The 24,039-nt window shown below is 47.7% G+C and overlaps 1 long non-coding RNA gene across 1 annotated transcript in view; it reads left to right on the top strand.

Annotated features, from left to right (window-relative positions):
• The window catches only part of LOC125752003 (uncharacterized), a 65,558-nt gene extending 41,914 nt beyond the window's left edge, over positions 1–23,644 (top strand). Inside the window, exons 3-5 of the long non-coding RNA XR_007400828.1 lie at positions 4,848–4,943; positions 5,344–5,452; positions 23,484–23,644. This is a non-coding gene — a long non-coding RNA (uncharacterized LOC125752003). The remainder of the gene's footprint in view (positions 1–4,847; positions 4,944–5,343; positions 5,453–23,483) is intronic.
• The last annotated feature ends 395 nt before the right edge of the window (positions 23,645–24,039 follow it).

The following is a 24,039-nucleotide window of genomic DNA, read 5'->3' as shown; positions in this document are numbered from 1 at the left end:
GCTGATTGGTTTTATTTTGAGGTTCTAGATGCCAATGAATGATCTGAGGGCGTCCCAAGGTATGTCTGAGTGAACTCACCCTTTGGAGAATTTCATTTGAGCGCTAGGTCACGTGACGAAGGAGATGCTTGTAGCTTATGGACAGAGCCTGTTTTCAGTGAAGTTAATAGTTAATGGTTGCATTTACTCCTTTCTGTTGTATATCTTGTATCTTGTATTTATTTTCTGTGTTTATGCCCTAGTTGTTAGTTATCTAATGTCACAGTGTCTCCTACTGTAGCGAGCTGCGGCAACACAAATTTCCACTGGTCTTAGTTCTGTGCCAAAAAAGATTCTGATTACGAAAAGTACATAGATGAACGTCCATGGTAAAATAAGCATCTTGGTAGGCCACTGTCACTTTACAGCTGTCTTGTGAGGCAGGTGATCAGTTGGTGTATGCGTCTCGTAAATTCTGTGTGTTTTTTTTGTTGGACTCAGGGGCACGGTGAAATCTACCGTGGCCGAGATCTGAAGCCACCTGTGATGCCAGCGTCCTCGTGCCGCCTGGATGTCGGACTTCTTTAGTCTTAGGTTTTGAAGTGCTCCGGCCTTTGATGTCGAACATTCTCTTCTCGCCCCATCTGGCCCCGAGGATATTGAATATCACTCCTGCAAATTTCCGGTTCTGAATAAATCGCAGTGGCTGCCCGCCAGGGGTGCAGCCGTTTAAACGCGGCGGTCGCGGATAAACAGCCAGAAAATGAAGCACGATTAGGTGAGACACCTTTTGCCTGGGTTTCATCATCGCTGTGGCGAATCGGCGGGCCCGAGTTGGCGTGACGACGACAGATAACCCCCCCCCCCAACCCCCCACCGCCTCTCATTAACGGTACCACCCCAGAACACGGTGATACCTGCTGCCTCTCCATCAGCCCTTCTGGGCCAGTCACGCTCCACCTGCCATGCCACATAATGGATTCCCCCCCCCCAACCTGTTCTTTGATATCTTATTTATTAATCTCTTGGGAAGGGAGGTGGCTGAGTGTCTGGCTTCTGTGTACTTTTGAAACGCCCAGAGTAATGGGCAGGAATCTTCTCAGAGGAGCACAGTGTCCCCAATGTGTCCACATTAAAGACCCCCCCCCTTACTATAGGGTCACTCAGGAACCATTACTAGTGCATGTAAGTCTGGGCCATGTAATGCTTCTTTCATCCATGAGAGACCATGGGCACCAGGAAGCCAGGCAGGGCCCCAAGCAACCTTTGATTAACCTTGTTGTCATTTGTCATCATCCCTCTCATTCTGACAGGATGATTGGATGGTGGAGCCCCCTGGTGGTTGCTGGGCTCTAAGCAGCTGCTTAGAACGCATATATCCTGGGCCGCTCCTGATGGCAAGACTGATAGGAGCTGCATCTTTAGCTGATCCTGTTTCATGGCAAACAAACAAACAAGTATATGTGTGACAACAAAGAAAAGTAACTCTCTAACTGGATGGATAGGAAATGAGATCATCACCCAGAGAGCGATGTTACCATCCATGCAGCATAGTCAAAAGGTTCCCTTTATAAATACACTGTTTACTTACTGACTTTTTTAAATGGGATCCAGAGCATAATGGGAGCACCTCGAAAAATTTGTTGACAAAATTCCCGAAATTGAACAAAAAATCATAGGTCAGCTTGAGTATTTAATGCAACGAGTGGATTCTCTTTCTCACAGCAAGTAGTGCACGTGTTTCACCCCGACAGAGCCCATTTAAGACTCTGGTCAGAAAGTCAAGGAGAAGCTGCGTGGGACTCAACAGGAAAGCCTAACCCCCCTTCCTCTCCCTGCCCTACCCCCACTCCTCCTCCCCCTTCCCACATCTCTCTCTGTCTCCCCCCACCTGTGCCGTGGCCCCCGTGCAGGAGATAAAGACAGGTTGCGTGCTCAGAAGGCCCCGGACGTGATCTTCAGGGAGAAATAAACAGCACATTAGTTGCACTCTGTCTTGGATTGGCTTGAAGTGGGCGAGGTTACCGAGAGTCCAGTGCAGGAGAGGGGCTGCAGCTTATTGCTGCATGGGGACTCGTTCTCTACCCCCCTAGTGCTCTTTCTCTCTCTCTTTCTCTCTCTTTTTTAATTCCTCCCTGCCCTACTCACCGTTTGAAGGTCTCTCTCCCCCATGTGCTGTGAATTAGCAGGCCCCTCCGACCTCCTCCCGCCCCATCCGAGTGATATATGTCTCGCGGTCGTGTTCGCCAACGATCCCCGGTCCCGTCTCAGTGACTCGCTCGAGGTGCGGCTCGCTGACGCAGGGAGGGCCTCAGTCTGCAGTTTTTCACTGCACCGTTCATTGTGACAGACTCCTTGCAAATGTCTTTAGAATACATGCATAGACAGTCTATTGTTAAAAGTGTGTGTAAAATTTCAGCATACATGCTTGTCAATTATGAAATTGAAGAATAAAATTCCAAAACTCACTGTTTTCATTGTTTTAAAGATGATTTAACAGAATCAGGAACCAAAACTCACCCAGTTTATATGTAATCCAGTGAAGAACTTGCATTAAATTTCCTAAATTCATTAAGTCCACAGAAATGGTTTTTTCTTACAAATTTATCCTGTGTATATATCCTGTGAGTGAATTTTAGAAATTTGAATGCCTAGCATGTTATACCTGGGTGCACCTACCTGGTATCCCTGCTATGTTTACAGTACATGGCAAATAAAGATCTTTCTAGTAAGGACCTGCTGGTTCCCAGTTACTGGCACTGGTTGATACTTGGACAGGTTAATTCTGCCACCTTCCCATTTTTAGAGTTAGTCTTCACTCTTGTTCATTGCATTGTTATTTTAGGGCAGTGAATCTCAGCATCTTTTGACCGAAATTTTTTACATTTTGTGGCAAATTTATTTAAAAAAAAAAAAAAATGCTGTACTAAAGCACAATGCCTGCATTCAAAATAACCTGCCTGACCTACTAAAGAGTCTAACATCAGAATATACATTTATACTGTTTTTATTTGTATTTTTTTACACCTCTCAACCCACAGCTTACTGATAATGGGTGGGGCCCCCTCAGTTAAGGTGGCGTGCGCTCCGTCGTTCTTGTCCTGCCAAAGTGGCTAATTGTGCAGTTCGTGGTGGGAAGAGAGAGCTGCTGTGCTTGATCTGAAAAGACCTTTGTGCCATCGCCGGCTTTGAAGTTAGATTGGGTGTTAAATAACCAAGAAATGGCCAGAAGTCCCCCCCCCCCCCCAGCCCCCCCAGCCTGTGACTGCTCTTCGGTGGCGGGGATGGAGAATTTTCTCCGACTCTGGGATCTCTCTGGAATGCACTGCCGGGATTCATTAGCAGAACCGTTCTTTGTTTGAAGGGGACTTGGGTAGTGATTTAAAACCAATTTCCATTACTTGCCACCCCCCCCCCCATTACCATCCTCCCCCAATCATTGCTCGCTGACTGCTACACCCAAGAGTCCCTGTGACAATTGTGGAAATGTCTGATTTGGAAGCCCTTCCTCTCTAAAGAGGATCCAGGGCAGGGATTCAGTCTCTAGGTGCTCAAATCCCCCCCCCCCCCCGGGAGTCTCATGTATGCCAACATGCAGTCAGGTGACTAGTGGAGGGTTTTGGCTCAAGTTGTCAAACTAGCGGTGCTAATTTTGGGCCCATTTATCCACCATCCTATACCCAGGAAGGTGGAAGCTGGCTGTTTTCGCTTGTGAGGAAAGATGGCGTGTGTGTGTAACATATAAATCAGCTGACTCGTATTCTTCTCACCATAAGGTGAAGTGTAGCTCTCTGATTAAAAAAACAGCTCGTATTCATGGAGCAATATCACCGTCTTTGAGCGCGGACTTCCCAGAATATGTGAGACCGCAGCAGAGACTTGTGGCTGTTACCCACCGGCCCCGACCCCAGAGTCCCATCTCGCATGAAATCAGGCTGTGCAGCCTATAAAAATGACACTGTTTTAATATGACCGGCTGGCAGTAATAAACCCGTCCCATGGAAGGCTCCTCTGAGCACATGAGCGGCTGGGGACGGCAGGTCAAAGGTCATGTGTCCTCCCTGGAATTTCATTACTCAGCCTGGATGTTTTGTCCATCTGTGGCTTGGATTCCCCCCCCCCCCCACCACCTGTCATATACAATAGGGTATCTCTGGCCAGGTAAGGCCTGCATATCGCAAGCTTGACTGCCAGTGGCCTCCTGCGGGAGCTAGTGCGGGAGGGGTTAGGCCATTTTGTTAGAGCGCAGTAAGTCTGTGTGGGTTTTGTCTGTCTCTCTCCTTACGTTTGGTTTTCCTCCTCCTCTTGGTGGAAGGGGTGGTCAGGGACAGGAAGTGGGCAATCGGCAACAGGAAGTGGGCAGAGAGTCAGAGATTTATGAAAAGGGAGGGCTAAGTCCTTACTATGCACCTGGAATAAGATCCTAGTGATGCACCTGGAATATGGGCAGTCAGGGGCAGGAAGTGGACAGTCGGAGTGGAAGTGGACAGTGAGAAACAGGAAGTGCGATAAGCAGAGGAAGTGGCCCCAAGGTGACATTCCTCCTTTATAAGTTAAATCACATCAGTTCATATTCAAAGCCTGGCTTCACAGGACTCTCTCAGGCAGTGATTAAAGGGCTCTTTGTCTAGCATCCCTGTCAAAGGCACCTTTCTTCGCAGCTGTCTTTTGACCCGATGGTGACAACACTCGCTCTAATCCATCGCCGCTGAGCCGATGCCATGCCTGGTTCCCAGGTCGATCCCCTGCCCCCCCATGCTGTTTTTACATATCCCCGCTCCCACGCAAATTCTGATGTTAAACAGTTCCGTCACTAACTTCACTAGTAATAACTTCAGTGGTCTCTCTTCCCTGTTCTTGTATTTCAGAGCCTAGGAGGGTCACGTGTTCACTGTCCGTCCGTCGCTCTCAAATCTGGGGTGTTTGATCTTCGCCATGTCACCCGACAGGTTCTGCCAGCTGTGGTATGTTTTACGCGTCAGAGCCCATCCAATATATGTGGAGCGGAGAGGCATTGTGTAGGCGAGAGAGTTAAGCTGTAGTTTGCTGGTGAGTGTTTTTGGAAAGTAATTAGCGCAGGCAACTCGCCTGTCATGAGGCCGTTAATGAAAATTGGGCCAGGCGGGGGGGAGGGGGGTTTGACGAGGTGAGTCCCTTACGCTCCTCTGCGAGGAGGAGGGAGGTGTCATCTGGAGATCGGTGATATGAGGAGAGAAGAGAAGTATGGGAGAACAAAAGCCATGGATCACGGGTCAGAAACGCAAGGCAAATATAGCGCCGACGATTCGCCGCAAATAGATCAGATATTTCCGGAAAGTGGGCTGATTCTGATTCGTCTGCCTCATGCCGGTAATTAACTTTCAGATTTTCTTTTGCGTGCGAGACGGCGTGTGTCCCGAAGGGGGCCTCATCTCCAGCGTTAAGACGAGCAGCGAGCAGCCAGGCAGCGGGAGAGGCGGAATTAGCCCGTGAGGTAATGCTGCCCATCGCTCATTAAATCCATAATCATGCGTAAAATGAGATTGATGGAAATTTATCTGAAAGGTCAAGAAATGGGAAATTCCTCGGGTTACCTTAGATTTAAAGGGCAGGGTTTTAATTTAGCAGCTTTTCACCAAACCCTCCCCTACCTGCTCCCCCTCCACACCTGGCTCACACTGCCTTGCCTCCCCTTCTCTTCCTTCCCTCCTCGCAGCCTGCTCTTCTCCTGCCACCCATTGCAACCCCCGTGCGTTATCAGGCCTCTAGCCGCCCCACGTTCCCCCCCCCCCCCATGTTGCTCAGTGACTCCCTGTGAGCGGCCCAAATGCCCACTCGTACATCATTAACATATGGACTGTGACTCGGCCCGTGAACCCCAGGCTTATAATGTCCGTCGGTGTGAATCAGAGTGACGCCAATACGCTCCGATGGATGTTGTTTGGGGGAGGGGTGCGCTCTGATGTTCTGCTCTGTATCTTTAAGATGGAGAGCGAGGCATTGGCTGCACCTGTGAGCTCTGTTTTAGTAATAAGCACGTGGGGGAAATGATAGTGCTCTGTGCCAAGGTCCCCTAATAAAGAGAAGGTCAGTGGCGCTTTCAGGGCAGCACGCCGTGTTATTTACACAATCCGTCGGCTGTGGATGATATCATTCTGTGGTGGTGGGGGTGGGAGTGCGGGTGACAGTTAGCAAATCGAGAGGAAGTAATTTTTTCCCCACACCTGAAAAAGTGTTAATGCCAAATCCTAAAGATTGTAGATATGATGTATTTGTTTTGCCTTATTGATTCACGCTGCGTTTGGTTTGGGTTCGTGCCGATCCTCATACCCATCGTCTCCTTCCTGCCACCCCCCAGAGGTGTGGACCAGACCCTTGTTGTCTCGAAGATCCGTTTCAAAGAGGCTGCCTGGATGGGGCTCCCGACTTTTGATTGATCACGGTGACATTGATCTAATGTCCCACCTCTCTTCCATTTGTCATCGTCCACCCCCCCCCCCCCCCAAAAGCAAACCTATTTTCTCAGAACCACATGTGGAACCCTTCCTGCTGAAGTGGTGGAGGAGGATGAAATAAATTACGGCTCGGGCCCTAGGAAAGAGCCACACGCGGGCTGGTCCTGGGTTCTCGTGGACAAGATCAGTTAAATTTCCCCGATTTTGGCTAATTGCAGGTGCATCATTCTGCGAGGGCCACTAGGAAGCTTTGAGGGGCTATCAGGTGGGCTGGGGTCCAGGAGAGACCCTGGAGGGAACCAGCCTGGCATAGCTTGTGGCAACCCTAGCTAGCAGGTAGCTATAGAGAACAAAGCATCTCACTTCCATCTTAAGGGCATCATGGGAACATTTTTGCTTGTCCCCCCCCCCCCCCCCCCCAAACAGGCTTAAATGAGGAACACAGGGCTCTCTGTGAATCAGTTACTTTCCACCGACGTGGAAGATTATGAGCCTGTCTGCTGGGTGACCTCAGCAGCATCCAGACTGACATGCTCTGGACCTGGAACAAAAAAACAGTTTAAAATAAGATCAATATACTTCACCAGTCTTGTAAATTTCTCAGGGATCTTTTGAAGTCAGGGCCGATGGTTTTTACAGGGTTTATGCGGCTTGGTTGAGGTGTTAGCCTTGGTTTCATGGTAAATGGACTGACCCGTTTGGAGAAGCAGCTGACTTGACAACTTTGCTGCTCTGCAGTAACATTTTGAGCTTGACGTTGACTAGTTGCTGATGCAGGGTTGTTAACTTTTGGTCAGCTGGCTTCCATGAGATTTTCAGTTCAAGTCCGCACACGCATGCACACGCATTTACATGTATGTTTTATAACCTTGTAAATAGTCTGTAGGGTTTGCAAACGACCAATGCTTTTGATGTATCTGGGTTACGTCAACCTTTCTAGGTTTATAATGGAATAACATAGATTTGCCGTAAGATTTCTTGCGTGAGTGTGAGAGTCAGAAAGCGTAAGTGTCACACCAGATGGTTAAGAGATGAGAAGCTGCTGGCTGTGACCTGCAGGAAGGCAGGGTTGGACATCCAACACGGCCCTTTCGTAACGTGAAAAGTCACGCCATCATGCCTAAGTCCAACACATCTTGAAGTGGAAGCAGAAGTGTGAGCCAGAGCGAGCTCACTGAACTATGGGTTTAAATTGTTTGAAAACCCACGCAGATAAAAACCCTGTGCGTGTATGTGACACGAGCGCACAGAACAGCCTCCGCAAGAGGAAAACCCTCATTGCATTTCTGCTCCACAAGCACAAATGGGGATAATAATGATAAACAACTGTCTTCCTGGTTTATGTATTTACTAGTGGTTAGCACTGTTACCTCACACCTCTGGGACCCGGGTTCGAGTCTCCGCCTGGATCACATGTGTGTGTTTGCATGTTCTCCCCATGTCGTCGTGAGGTTTCCTCCAGTTTCCCCCCACAGTCCAAAAACATGCTGAGGCTAATTGGATATGCTAAATCCCGTAGGTGTGCATGTGTGAGTGAATGGTGTGTGAGTGTGCCCTGCAATGGGCTGGCCCCCCATCCAGGGTTGTTCCCTGCCTCGTGCCCATTGCTTCCGGGATAGGCTCCGGACCCCCTGAGACCCAGTAGGATAAGCAGTTTGGAAAATTGATGGATGGATGGATGGATGTATTTACTATACATTTTATATTTTTTGTCATTTTATACTCTTCTCACTTAATGTTTCACAGTAAACTTTTTCCTTTTTATTATGTCGTGTCACTCAGTGTGTAATTACATCCCTTGGTTTGAATTATGGGGGAGCTAGGAGGAGCTTGGCTAACCTAACCCTAACCTAACCCTTATCCAACCCAAACCTTAAGTAACCAAAAGTACCCAAACCTTAAGTAACCAAACATCATACAAGAGTTTTGGCAGTTTTTTGCACTACAAAATGCTTTAACGAACGGCATGTTTGACAGGCTTGTATCCAACCTTTCCTTCCCGCAGGTCACAGCGAGACATGCTTGAGAGAGCTGGCAACCCAGCTGATGGCCTGATTGTGACATTAACAAGATGGAGGCCTCAGAGAATACTAGGTGACAGTGGGGGAGTCTGAGCAGGAAACTGGGTTGTAGTTCCTCAGAGTTAGTTCAGGAATCTTTTTTACTTCCTAATCCGGACTAGGTACTTTTTGTTCTACTGAATACTACTGGTGTATAGTGATGTAATTGGCCAAAACGCACCCGCGCTAACTGTTACACGGAAGTGCGAGGAAATAAAAGTATTGGAGCAAAAATAAAGCTGAATTATTTCTTTAAAATAAAATGTAATACATTTGGATTTTTTAAACATGTAACATTTTTTGCTAGTATTTGTATATTTCTGTACCGTAAAGTTTGATCAATAAGCGAATGTTTTTTTGTCTGTTATCACAAGGGCTGGTGGTGAAAAGTCACAGAGTTTATTAGCGGAATAACGATACTTTTTTATTCTGTGCAAAACAAATGATCGAACTTCTGGACAGATTTAATAATCAATTATAAACATGTGGCTGGTTGTAAAAATAAGATATAAAGAAAAGGCTGTATCCCGTTTTGGTCACGATGGACCGCTCCAATAAATTATGAAACGACTTGTTTGTCCTTTATAGTTTTGGGATGGCGGTGTAGTTTCCTATGAAATTATGTGTGAAGTTTAACCTGTGAGTTTTTGTGTGTCCCACGGTTATTTAGCATAAATTAAGTTCTCAGTTCATGTGGTGCGTAAGTTCCTGGTCGAGACGGCCCAGGGACTGGAAACCAGGAACTATGTTCCTGAATGTCGGTGGGAAAACGCTTTGCGACAGCGAGGAGCACCGTTGCAGGCTGGATCTTGCGTCTTGAGTCTTATTTCCCGAAATGTAATACTGACATTTAAATCGTTCTTTCGCACTTGTAGTATTCAAGTGTTATTGCATAACTTGTTGCTGCTGAATTGCAACTTCCTGACGTTTCTATTCTTTCTGGTCCACGTAAAAATACATCTGTAGCTAACATACGCATTAAGTTCTGCCAGTACAGATTCTCGCTTATGCAAAGCATTCCCTTCTGTTTAATTAATGACGTCATCAGCGATTAGCCGATGACAGCTCGAATTTCAGCACGTAACAGTTAACTTAAGAAAAAAATCTTACCCCTACCGAATACTGTGAATCTATTGGGCTTATTGTCATCTGATTTTGGGTGCCTGAGATGTACCAGCATCTCATTTGTTGGGTACAGTATGTGCTTGCTTGTCAGCGCATTCATGTGAGCTGGGTGCAGAAGTTTTCAGGGGTTTTTTGAGAGATGAATAGCACCTAAGTTCAGGGCCCCCCATTCCAGCAGCCAGCCTGACTCCTGCCCCTCTCCCCCGGGGCTCTGGCACAGTTACCAACTTGCATTTAATTGGGAGGCAGGCTGTGCTTGATCAGCCATGTCCTGGGCAGCGTTATGTGTGCTGATTTCCCCTCTCTTACGGGCACCGCAAAAGTGCATTTGTTGCTTTAATTAATGTCGATGCTGATCCTGTGAATCCAACTGGAGACAGGATAAGGTTCCCCTGGCACCCCCCCACATGTCTGGGGTTGATTCGCTTTGACTGAAGATGGGGACGCAGGTGCTGCAGTCCTCATAAATATGTTGGGTTTTGTGGGGGTGATGAAGATATGTGGTTTTTATTGCAGTGATGAGCACTATGGTTCTAATCGTGACGGGCAGATGCGGTTCTGTATTGGTGATGGGTGGATGTGGTTCTGTGTTAGTGATGGATGGATGTGATTCCAGGTAAGGCTGCACAATATCACATCACCATATAATCACAATATAAGCCAGGGGTGGGGAACCTGTTCCATAGAGGGCCGGTGTGGGTTTTTGGGATGGTCTCTCCATCAGCCAGTAATAAACCAGTGGTTCTCAGCTCCAGTCCTGTGGACCTGCTGTCATTGGCTGATTGAGAGGCCGTCCCAAAGACTCGCCCCCACACCGGCCCTCCATGGATCAGATTCGCCACCCCTGATATGAGCATGCACAGTAATCACTAGGGCTTTAAAGTGCAGCCATAAAAATTTGATACTGTACAGATATTTACTTACACCTATAATTTGATAAGCAGATTGGTAGTCTGCCTAAAGTATTAATGAGAGGCTGAATTTATATAGATTACTTCCATGTGTCAAAATATGCCTCTCATTTATCTTTTAGGCAGACTACTGATCTGCTATTCAAATTGGGGAAGTAAGTGTCCAAGTACTGAAGAGTTGGCATCCAGACAAATTGTCACACCCATCATCTAACGTCCTGGTGATTATTGTGCATGATATAATCGCAATGTAATTTTGTGCAGCCCTAGTTTTCAAGTTGATGAGGCAGATGTGGTTCCATGCTGGCGATGGGGTTTTGTATCGTCAGTCTGTAAACGTGATTGTGTGTTGGTGATAGTCAGACATGGTTCCGTGGTGGTGATGAGCAGACGAGGCTCAGTAATGGCGGTGAAGGGCAGACGGGGCTCGGTGCTGGCGGTGAAGGGCAGACGGGGCTCGGTATTGGCGGTGATGGGCAGACGGGGCTCAGTGTTGGCGGTGAAGGGCAGACGGGGCTCGGTGCTGCCTGTGAAGGGCAGACGGGGCTCGGTGCTGCCGGTGAAGGGCAGACGGGGCTCGGTGCTGCCGGTGAAGGGCAGACGGGGCTCGGTGCTGCGGTGAAGGGCAGACGGGGCTCGGTGCTGCCGGTGATGGGCAGACGGGGCTCGGTGCTGCCGGTGATGGGCAGACGGGGCTCGGTGCTGGCGGTGATGGGCAGACGGGGCTCGGTATTGGCGGTGAAGGGCAGACGGGGCTCGGTATTGGCGGTGATGGGCAGACGGGGCTCGGTGCTGGCGGTGAAGGGCAGACGGGGCTCGGTGCTGGCGGTGATGGGCAGACGGGGCTCGGTGCTGGCGGTGAAGGGCAGACGGGGCTCGGTGCTGCCGGTGATGGGCAGACGGGGCTCGGTGCTGGCGGTGATGGGCAGACGGGGCTCGGTATTGGCGGTGAAGGGCAGTAAGGGGTCCTTACTGGTGATGGGTGGGCATGGCTCTGTGTTCATGATGCACAGACGTGGCTCAGTCTTGGTGATGATAGGAAGGTGTGGGATTGGTGATGAGTGGGCACACCCTCTGGCAGGATTTACCAGAGTGACAAGTTTGCTGCCGCTGGGGGCGACTTCACTGCCGACAAACAGTCACACTTTCAATTAGTATCCCCGCAGTATCTACCTTTGCTTTGCCTCGGGGGGAAGCTTCCTCTGATCATTTTTTTGATGGCTCAGCTGCTCAGAATTGTCTCTGGATATTTGAATAGTCTTCATTACTGAAATGATTCCTTTTGTTAATAAATGACAAGCGTCTCCTTGAATATTAATTTATTAATCTTCAAAGTGCCTTCCTTCGACTTGGAGCATAGATTGATTAGGAGGTAATGAATGTTTTCAGAGCACTGTTGAGCAAGTCATTCCGAGGGGAATGGGGGCGGCAATGGGGGGGGGGGGGACTTGGTCTCCAGTTGGAGAAAGGAAATGTATAATCATCTTCCAGGCTGGGGGGGGGCGTGGAAGGGTGGGTGTGCTGTCTGAGAATTCAGACATTTTCCCTGTTTTCCAAAGTTCCAGGTTTGCATGTCCCAGTCTGCTAAAGAGGGGAGGATTCAATCAGAGTTCTGGGCTGTGATCCAGGCCCCGATATTCACGGCTGGCCCTGCTTAGCGACAAGGAATGACCCATGCTGTGTCCCGCTGCCCTGTTGCAGCACAGTCTGGTGGCATCTCACGGCCAAACTGGTGATGGTCATTAGCCAATGCGTGAGGAGACCGGGGGAGCCAGGAAAACGGCGTAGTTGTGCAAACTTGCATGCCTTAACCTGAATAGTGATACGTGGGATGCTGATGGCTCAGGCCTGCGCTTTTCCACACCGTTTTCCCTTGCAGGAATTTCACAGCTGCGACGGTGCTCGTTACAATGGGGGAACGTCTTCCTCCGTCTGCTACTCAGACCAGTGCCAGAGGAGCTGCGCTTCATGCGAGTACTCGACGTGTTTCTGCGAGATTGCTTTGGGGTATGAAGGCTCGCAGAAGCAGACGAATTAAATTAATCTCAGAAGGGTAATAATTAGTCTAATAAGGCACTGTAATCGGCAGTATAGTTTGTAATACTATCATACGATGTCCATAATACTATCATACGATGTCCATAATACTATCATACGATCCAGATCACGGAGGGCAGAATGCATTTGATCAAAGGGGGTCATTGTTTTTTCTTCCATCAGGCTTTAGACTTTTGTCCCAGATTGTCAGAGGGTTTGTTGCGGTTTTACATGGGCTGTCCTGCCTCATGGTCTCCCTTGTCTGTGATGGACTCCAGCTCCAGTTTGTGACCTTGGAATTTGGATGGATGAAAATACTCGTTTTTATGTAGTTTTACAAGGAAATGGAAATTCTGACAGATAAGAAGTCGGGTTATCACTTTCATGACCTCTGAAGCTATCCGTGTTAAGATTACAGGCTGCGTTGGGAAACTACTCTAAGTGAGATGTGTGTCAGATGGGCCATGTCTGTCCGGCTGTGCTGTGTGGATGCGGCCTACTGTGGAAAAAACGCCGGTTCCTTCATAAGAACCAGATGCAGGGAGATGGAATCCTGTCTCACTGCTCATCTGTCCTCTGTCTTGTCCACTTGATGGTCTCCCAGCTTGTTTCAGGGCTGGGATAAAGCATGTTTGCAGTATGTTTCAGGGGTAGAATTGTGCTTTGTGGGCTGCACAGAAGGTGCAGGGCAGCTTAAAGTAAAGGCGGTAAGATGTTTAACCTCTCGCACACCCCTCCACTCGCACCTCCATAGGACACGGCATGTTTCAACGGCCACGGAGACTCTCACGTCCCCCCACCCCAGTGTTTCGGCTGTCGGTGGGTCCAACGGTAACCTGCAACCTCAAATTAGTTAGGCACGGGGGGGGACAGGAGGGGTGCATTGAAATATTTATGGTGTCTCTCTGTGTCTGTTGCTGGCCCATTCATTATTCATTTTACCTTGAAGGTAGGATGTGTTCCGTCTCGCATTCCGCCCCCACTTCTGCTCACACAGATATTTGCTTTTTTTTTTTTTATTTCCTGGGACGCCGAGATCCTGCTGAGCTCCACTGACATTTGCCACTGCGAGCTCATTCTCCCTCCCTCTCTTCCACTTTTTCTTCTAGTTATTAGATTAATCAACTACCTGTGTGTTATGCTGGACGTGAGTTTTGCCAAGAACCATCTTTTATTTATACGTTTTTCAACACCTTCTGCAGACCAACTGATCTCTTTGTCATCCACCCCTCAATGTGTATGCCACAGGGCAGGTAAAGGGGTGTAAGAACTCGGGGGGTAGGTGGAATGTGTACCCCCCCCCCCATATTTAATTTGGCTTCATTTGGTCCTCCTTTGGCTTTTGTATTTAAATGTTGTGATAAGTAGTGATTGCCGCATCACTTTAATGCTGTCACCTGATTGGTCAGTGTCTGTCTGTCTGATTGGCTTTTATCTTTTCTGTATAAGGAGGACTCCCTTTGATGTCATTTTGCTTCTCTTGGTTTAGGTTGTGGACCTACCAGATAGCATGGTCATACAAACAAAGTCGTACCACTAGGGGGCCTACTTCATATTATTATCAATTTCTTTTATGTTGGTCCGTGCTGAGGAACAAACTCCCATCAGCCTACACCTGTTCTACCTGCTGGAGCTCTGACTTACCGTCATGAGCCTATGGGGAAAATCAGAAAAATAACAGTCAATTATATTTAATAAGTAGAATAATAATAATAAAATAATGCAATGCAATGCCATTGCAGCAGCGATGGATTGTGAATGCAGTAAATGCTGTGTTATATAGGCCTTGAATTTTTAGCCATGCATCATTACAGATGTTTAATTGTTCTCATCAGCGGCACTCTGACATTTGCCAGGATGTAAAATTTCTAACATCTCCAAACTTCCGACACGCTTTGCTTGATTTCTATTAGCGCTGCAATACTTACACCACTGTTGTTTCAAAGATTAGTGGGGAGCAGACTATTAAACCCACCTCACAACATTTCATGTTCCGTCAGAAGATAAACAAAGCTTATTGCTTTGATTCGGGGATGTTCTCCACCATGTAAATGAGAATTAAGGGTCTCACGGTTCGTGTTCGGCTAAATGGTGCTTCCTCAGGGAATGTCGGCGTTAGCAAAACAGGCCAATGTACCTCCACTGACCAAGGCGAGCCACCATTTTGCATTGGCGGTATTTTGTTTCACAGGATCCCATCTGTGGTCATTGTTCTTTCTTCGTTTCTTCATTCGCATAATCGGAGAAGACGTGGAGGAAAGAGCAAGCCCAGAGCCCGTCAGTCACGCTCACGCCCTCCGACATTTTCATGGGTGTCTTGCAAAATGTTTCAAAGTCACGAAGATCCAGTTCTTATTACCCGAAAGGTGGAGTTTCAGGGCAGAATATTACTGCGTTCTGGAGGGCTGAGTGTGTGCCTTCTCCATCACCATGCGTTTCCCCCATTCCGGAATGCAGAAAATATATGAAAACGTTTTTTTTTTTTTTTCTTACCAAGCTGCTAATATCAAAACCATCTGTGTCCAATTAAATTATATAAAATCGCTGGCATTTCTCAGCTCCGGCCAAATAAAAGCTTTAATAAATCTGGATATCATGAAAGCTACCCCAGTGTTTTATGCCGTCGCAGAAGTTGATTTACTCCATGCAACTCGGCGCGGTTACCGGGGGTGGGGGCGCAGCAACAGCTGCCGGACCCTTTAAATATCAATCACGCAGAATAAAGGGTCAGTGGGTGATGGCTAATGCTAACATAATATAACACGATATGCAGCACACTGGACAGACGGCAGCCTGAAAGAGCTTTTGGAGCCTGGTCATATTGTTGAAACAGTCCATTGCAAAACAAGCATTTCACTTCATTTGTTTGAGACTTTTCAGATTTGTTTTTATTTTGAAATGTATCAGTCTGTCTATTGATACCAGTCTCAGTGACCAAACTGCTGTCGTAATCTCTCGGTCTATGTTTACAGCATGGACTTTCTCCCTTGTGTGTAGAGATGGATAACCAAACGTGCACTGTCCCGTATCCCCTGCAGAGGGCGATGTTGCCCAGGAAACCATCACTGTCTTACACTGCGTCTTTCTATTCTCTTCATTAGCAGTACAAGCATGCTCTTTAATGCAGGATTTAGTTTATGCATATATCTTTCACGCATTTGCACCTTTTTCTTGTTAATAATTATTGTGTTGCATGGTAGCGTACAGTGGTACCCTGTTCCCGCTCTTATTCAGTATGAAGTTTGTTGGGTGCCTTTGAGGATTAGTGTAGCATTTAAGGATCATAAGGGGGTCTAGCAGAGATTGCTGTGTGTGATGCATTATTGCCGGTACATGCACCCAGTGCAGTGCCTTCGCTACTCTAAGGGGAGCCTCTAGTAGCCTTTGTGTGAGGAGACATTTCATTGGTTGATTGTGTGTTAACATCTGTCACATAGTGGTCGTGGTGTCAGTGACATTCCACAGCGATTTCAGGCATCTCCCCATCCAGGCTGAGATATTAACTGCACCTGTAAACTATGCTGGCCGGCTCTCACGTTTCAAGACGCTCCATGGCCTTTTAGCCGAAAGGTACTCGCACACGTCATCAGTACGCATACGGTATTGTCAAACACGTACAATACACCTTTATGCACACACGCTATTGTAATACATCCAGTACTGTGCAAAAGTCTTAGGCAGTCCAAAGAAATGTTTAAAGCTGTTCATCTGGGTAGCAAGTGTACTTTGGCTTAGAACAAATAACGCAGTTTAACATTAGAACATGATCAAATTAAGAGTAACACAATAAAAACTAGTAATAATTTCTTCTGCTTTCTAAAAAGTTACTGATATCTAGTTGGATGGCTAGATGAACACCGCTTCAGTTCCCAAACTTCTCCTCAGGGGCACCTCAGCCGTTCCACGATTTTGTTAAATTTCACCAATATAATAATATTAATAATTAATAATAAATAATAAATAATTAATTAAATACAATATATTTAAATAATTAAATATATTGGTTTAAAAAGTCAGTGAGAGATCGACTAGCTGTATGAGGCGTGCTAGTGGCCAAGTCAAATAAATGCATGGCTGCACTGGACGGTCGCTGCAAATACTAGGATGATTTTAGCAGAGGTTCTAAAATGGCTAAGCTGACACCCTTTGAAAGACATAATATCATAGTTTTACACCAATACGAGGATAATCTAAACATCATTTTCTTTGCCTGCCTAAGACTTTTCCACAGTACTGTATACCTACAGAACTGTCACGTATATACGGTGCACGTACAGTTCTCACACAATACACACAGTACTCACAAAGACTTTCATGCATACAGTATTTCCACACCTACAGTACTCATACAGTAGTGTACCTTGATGTCACGAAAGGCAGTCGAGGGTCAGAAAGACCAAACATAATCTGTTTGTGAGCATGTATCAAGCATCTATTCATGTAAATGGCCTGTGAAGTAGCACTGGGCTTATTTGACGAAGAAAATGCAACCAGCTGAATGTGGAGGTGTGAGCAGGGAAGGGTGGGGGGCGGCAGTGCTATGTGGACATTTTGCAATGGCGGCGGGGAGATTGTTAACCCAGGCTGCCGTGGAACTGACCGCCGTGCAATGGAGACTCTCCATCTTCCCTGACAGCCTGACCACCGCTGGCTGTTCTGATGTGTTCAGCATACCTTCATTGCATCATAAATAAATCAGTGAAATGACCCCCCCCCCCCCAGGGCTGTTACACAAAGGGAGAAGTGCAGCCATGCCAGTGGGGGGTGGTGGGGGGGGCTTCAGGCTGCGGCTCACTGGTCCTCGTCTGCATCCTCATCGCTACGTTCCTCCACCAGAGAAAGAAGAAATGATGATTTTCTCTTTTTTGCCGTTTAATGATATTCTGTTTCTTGCGATGACATTATCTGGTGTAATTTTAATTTAAATGTCATGGATTGAGTGATTTTCCCAATTAACGCATGCCAAGACTCTCCATGAGGGCAAGCACCCCCCACGCTTGGTGATGCGTGTTGTTATTACATCAGTGGGCTATGGGACCTAATCCTTACCCTGTTACTGTTCCTCCACAGGGTGGCCCGAGCCCCCGTGTCTGTCCATGGTGCTTGTGTGGTGGCCCCGGTGTGACGGCCCTAACATGATGTCCCCAGCGTGACGGCCCTGGCATGTTTCTGTGTATGTGATCTCATTTGAGAGATCATGCCTGCCCCAATGCGAAAGCACGGCTCCCAGCACACGTATGCATTAGATGCCATTGCCTGATGTATGTGGCTCTTCACGCAGGCCGGCGCAGTGCCTGCGGTGACAGTGACACCATGCTTCATCCTGGCCACCATATTCGTGCTCTGCCCCATTTGTAACCTGTCCATACAGCGGTCCCACAGCTTTCCTGGGGGGGGGGGTTGTTAGTTATGGTCTATGGTGCTGAGGGCAACCACAAAGCCCAGACCCTGCTGTGTGTCAGCCTGTGATTGGGGCCAGACCCCCTCCCCCAAGCACCTGACTCCCATTTATCTGTCAAACACGCGTCACCTAAACTGTAAATAAAATGTACAGTATTAGAAAAAATACAGTGAGGCTAAATATTGCAGTTTGAGGTCAATCACCATTTACAACACTGTGATAGAAGCAGCTGAAATGGTGGGGGATGTAATTTTTGTAATTGATAAAGGTTGAGTTTCAGGCACTGGGGGGGGGCATGTTCCATTGTACCAGGCAGGCTTGTGCTGAACAGGAATAAGTCCGTAATGCTGGACTGAGGTATGTAGTGATTTGCTGTCATGGGCCAACCTCAAGCTGGGGTGTAAGTTCTGCTTCCCAATACCAGCGTCCCCTGGGGCTCTGTAAGGTGGGGGGAGGTTGCGGGTTCGAGTTAGGACAATTCCAACGGCCCCTGAGTGACAGGGGTCCTGGAAAATTTGGAACATGGAAATTACTGGGGGCCCAATATGATATGACATGGGCATCATTTTTCAGGTCCCCACAAAGATTTGTGAATGCAATCAAAAAAGTAAAAATGCCTAAAGTCTTGAATTTTGTTTGGTTACTTATGGTTAAGGTTAGGGCTGGGTGGGGGTTCAGGTTGTCATATTGGGATTAGAGATTTCCACATGGAAACGAATGGAGAGTCCCCACAAAGATATAATTACAAATCTGTCTGTTTTGAATGCTGGTGTTTCCAAATATCTGCTGTACAGGTAATCTAGCTCCATGCGGCCGTGGAGAAGCTGTTCCATCTCTCGACTATAAAACTTACACTTGGAGTCCTATGGTGAAACCCGGATGTGACCCGGAACGATCACGGGAATGGCTTCTGCCGGCTTCCAGCATTTTCCGGCACACTCTGGTGCCCCACATCACTCGTGCCCTAACAAAACTAGAGCCGGCCTTCACCCAAGTCGTCACATGGGCAGAACCTTGGGGTGTAACCAACCTCCTCCTTTCCCTGCCCCTTTTTTGGGGCACATCTGGAAACAGTAAAGGGCCTTTCATGTTCTGAGGTCTGCACCAAGGTCAGAGCGCCGCCCCTCAGGACAGAAGGCAATGGGGCAGGAGACACGGGCTGAAATGGTACCCCAACTGTGCGGAGAAGCAGCAAGAAAAATGGATGCTTTGTAAAGCTCAGCGTCCCCCCCCCACATACCACACCCCATCGGTAGCAACTCATTCTACACCGCTCACCAACCCACGCCTCGAACCCAAGAACATCAGACACTCATGTGACTCAGGCACATCATTCCTGTCCATCCGTCTGTCGGGTGTCATGCAGACGCCTCTCTCTACTTCTGCCGTTTATCCCGCATGAAACGGTACCGTGATGCGCCCCCCCCCCCTCCCCCCCCCCACCTCGAACCTCCATCCTCAGACCCATCGCTTTGATGCAGCAGTTGTCGCCGAAGATCATCCTTCAATACCGAGATGAAAATGACAAACATACAGTAAACAAGGGAAAGAGAGAGCGAACTCCACGGAACGGCGGCCATGTTGTCAATGCCATCCGGTAGATGGATTAAAAACCAAAAAAACGGGAAATATCTTTCCTCACAGATAGAGACTCCGGAGGTTCGAGACTCCTCTTCTGGCAGCTGCTGGAGTGAACAGGGCTGACAGGGAATCATAAATACAGTATCTCCGATTCAAAACTTTAAATGTGTCCCTAGTCCCACCCGGGGTACCTTTGTCTCCATGATTTGAAGGAACTTGCCGGGATTTCCCCAAGTAGGGTGCTCTCAAGAAAACCTCTACCTCCCCCCCCCCCCCCCCCCCGAGCCTCAGAAGCGTTTCATTACCTCCGCACGGCATTCATCTTCTGAGCTCGTCTGTACCAGAGGAGCGTGTGCTTATATATCCATGGCCACAGTGTAACTCTGGGATACCGTTACGGTACCAGTCGCTCTGATCTGCATGCCAGCTCCGATACACGATGCAGTGCCCCTGGACATGTGGGAGCTCATTGTCTCGCTTCCCGAGAGGCTGAGCTGTAATGATTGGGGACAGGGCCTGGGGTATGTACCACACTATCAGCAGCAGATCAATGACAGCGACAGTGGCACTGTTTAGCTCCTTGAGGACTGCTTAGCGCCCGCTAAGCATGCCGTTCAGCCTCCTTCACTCCCCCCTCCCCCACAAATACATTGCCAGGGGCAACTCTCAGACCAGGTGAACAGATAACTGAAGTGATACTACTTTCACAGCCAAGCGATACTAACACTGTACACATGTAATTTAGTGACACAGAAAGAATCGCAAAGGGTCACTTTTCAAAATAAGACAAGTGATAAGGCTTAGCTACGTCCCATGATGGCAGGAAAAGCCCCCCAGGTAAACAAAAAATCTACATAAAATGATAAAATACGCATGCTGTAGCTAAAGATGAAACGGTAAACGATTTACAACGAACGCAGATCCGGGTTTTCTGTGTCAGGCAGCCCAGGCCGGGACCAGGCACCTCCCGTGGCAGAATCTGCGATGAGGTTTGAGTGTTACAGCTTTGGCTGAGAGATACAATTAACCGCATATAAAGACTCTCCCAGTGCCTGACGGATTGGCACCAACAGCGCTGGCTTGTTTCTGATTTATTAGATAGCCGAGGAAATTAATTTTATTCTGAAAATGTGCAGTCGGAAATTAGATGGAGAAACAGTGTGAAAGAAAGGCGGGATTGTTTTCCCGCATCATTCCTCTGGAGGCGCTGATAACCGCTGATATTCCCGTTTGTATAAATGAAAGGCTGCTTCCACACAGAATCAGCAGCGCTTCTCCACGAAAGCCGCAATTAACTTGCCTATCTTGGGATCGCAAAGCCGGCCTTAACCCCCCATTAACATTCGTACCCGAGCTGCTGGCCTGTGGATCTCGCCGTGAGCCATTCACTCTCTCCTCCCCATCTGGCAATCTCGGATTGGTACCGCTAACGTGTTTGAGTGAATTTATATACATGTGTGCATATATATATCCATGCATTTTCCAAACCGCTTGTCCTACTGGGTCGCGGTGGGTCCGGGGCAGGGAACAGCCCATGCCACCCCATATATATATTGTTCCCTGCCTTGCACCCGTAGCCTCCAGACTCCCTGCGACTGAATAGGTGTATATATATTTTTTAAACTTTTCCATTGACAGGCCACACTTTCATGCATTATTCCCCTAGGGAATTTTATGTAGCACAAGATTTTTTCCAAAGCACCGTACAAGGCAAACATCACAAACATTCACGCTGTCATGAATTCAGCTTGACTCCGGCATAAGTGCAGCTAGGCTGAGTTTATATGCCCAAGTGTGAGCATTATTGCAGCAGGAGCTACACAATCATCTTCCAAGCAAAGCAAGAACCTAATAGGAACCTACTATTCATTCAGCAGAAAGTACAACATTTTAAGAGCATTCTGGAAACTCGCGGTATCAGGCTAATGGGGGTATTGCTGGGACAGAACAGTCTTGGGGGGGTTCTTGTAGGTAGCAGATGGGTCAGTTTGTCTAACCACATGTCTTGTATGTGGGTGATGGGGGAGCCAGAACAGACATGGGGAGAACTTGGAAACACCATACAGAGGGAGGGGGACACGATTCAAACCGTGAGCTCCTTCAGTATGCCAACCTGTAACTGGTTTTCCGATGTTGGAATATCCTGTATCCCGATTTGGCCGGCCAAGGCTGCCCCGGTCACCGAAACTCGGGTGAAGTCAACTTTTCCAATTATTTATTGATTTCAGCAAATCAGGGCGCTTTTTGTAGTAACTGGGTTTTGATTAGTTATGCATTAATGATGCAATTTGCTCACATGGTTGCACCTGGGTGAAGTGCTTTTGCGAAGTTGAATTGAGACCATCTCTGGTTTCTTTGGCCTTAGGAGCATCTTTGATGTTCAGGAGAGGCTGAGACGCTCACCAGCTGAACCTGAACTAATGTGCCAGTAACCTTCTCTGTGTGGAGGGTGCCCACACCTTCTAGATTCCGGAGACCGAGACTGTCTCTGAGCTCAGCACTGAAACAGGAGTCAATTAATTTAGTAAATTGGCCAATGAAAATGGATCATTCACAACCCATGGGTACAGAGGCTTTGTCTCTTGGCAGCAGCAGATGTGGGTTTTTGAAATCGCGTAGCCAGCAGTCAGGTGCGTAGCACTGTTTGCATCTTGACAGCGCGGCATCGTGACACTTATCCATCTTTTCTGAGCCTTGTGTGTCTGTCCCATGAATTTTAATCAGCTTGGGTCAGCTGATTAATCAGCTTCTCCTTAACCAATTCATTCAGAGCTGCCATCTTGCATGTATGTATGATTTCTGTACGTTTATGAAAATGTGTATGGTGGCGAAGAGCTTCATTAAAGACCAGGTAACGAGCGTGTGTCCGCGGGGAAGCCCTTTCCTGTCGGTTTTTGAGGCCAGCGGACAACATTGCCGTCTTCCCCAGTCACGCACCTCCCTGCTGCCCGGAGGAGGGGGGCAACTGGACGCTGTAACAGGTCCGTAATCCTATCAGCTGGCCAATCAGGAATTTGTGTTGTGGGGTGTCTGATTGGCTGTTCGGAGACCCCCGTGTCATTGAATGTAAATAAGTAAATGGCGAGTGGGGTCTCTTACCACGTCCTGACTTACTGCCCCACAATTACCGCTAACCGACAGGGAAGTGAACCTGTGCTTCTGTCTGTCCAACGGCACAAACGTGAAAACAAACATATTTACTAATCCCTACCTGCGCCCCCCCCCCCACCTGACAGAATCACACACGTAGCTGTCCTGCAGAAATGTGATTTTTCTCTTTTCTTCCCCCACCCTCTCTCTCTCTCTCTCCTTCTCTCTCTTTACCTCTCTCAATTCTCTACTCCATCAAGACTGCGCCTCCATTTTCTGAGAGTGGATGCAAATTGGTAGAAACACTGATCAGAACTTATTACAAAATGGAGCCCTCGCTTGACAAAAGAAATGAGGGCGTCAGTGTGGGAGCAGGTTGGGGTGGGGGGGGGGGGTTTGGGGAGTCAACAGGAGAACGTCAGGCTGTGGCGGGGATGGGAAAATTAGATTTATTTTTTCACGGGGTAGAGGGGCGCTGGGTGATTTTTGCCTCAGTATTTTTTTTCAGGGGAAGAAAATGGAAATGACTTGTGAATGGCTTTGTGGTGTGCTTCCCCCATCCAACCTCTCCACCTGGCCGCCTCCCCATCCCCTGTCTGCCTGTCCTTTCTGGGCTATCCAATTACCATAGCCTGGGCATTTAATCAAGCAGCATGCGTTATTGTTAGCATTAGCGTTAGCACCAGCTGTAGCGATAGCATCAGTATTAGCATTAGCTTCAGTCCGATTCCCCCGCTGCTCCTCCAGGCATCAGGCAGGTCTCTGTCCAGCCTGATCACATATCATTGTGAACTTGACCTTGGTAGCTATGTTGAAGACAGACTGCTCCGCCTTACTTTATTATTTATATTTTGTTCCCCCTCAGAGCCATATCGGATATAGAAGAAACCCTAAAAAGTTCAAAATGGATCCCAGTGCAATGAAGGCTGCATATGCGAGCAATTATGGGTAATTGAGGTGGTCGTGTCTCTTGTCCCTTTGACCCCAGGAGAGATCATTTTTTGCACCTTGTCACAAATAATAAAAAAGGAGCGAGATCTCCCAGAGTTTCCCCTCCGTTCTTGCTCTTAAGGTCTCCATTTTTCAAGCCATTTGCCTTTGCAATTAGGTTTCAAAACGCGGAGAAGGAAACATAAGCTCTTTAGACTGGAGTCTGTGTTTTCTCAGATCTTTCTAGTGGCGAGATGGAAATGTGGCGTTAGAAAAACACACTTGTGTGAGCGCACACACACACACACACAGGTTTGTAATTATATCTTTGTGGGGACTCTTCATTCATTTCTATGGGGAAAACTCTAATCCCAACATGACGACCTTAACCCACACCCAGCCCTAACCTTGACTGTAATTAACCAAAATAAATATGAGAATTTTTTTCATTAGTGTTTTAGTTGCATTCACAGATCTTTGTGGGGACCTTT

This window comes from Brienomyrus brachyistius, chromosome 11 (genome assembly GCF_023856365.1).
Source record: "Brienomyrus brachyistius isolate T26 chromosome 11, BBRACH_0.4, whole genome shotgun sequence".
NCBI classification, from domain to species: domain Eukaryota; kingdom Metazoa; phylum Chordata; class Actinopteri; order Osteoglossiformes; family Mormyridae; genus Brienomyrus; species Brienomyrus brachyistius.
This window is presented reverse-complemented; position numbering and strand designations above follow the sequence as displayed.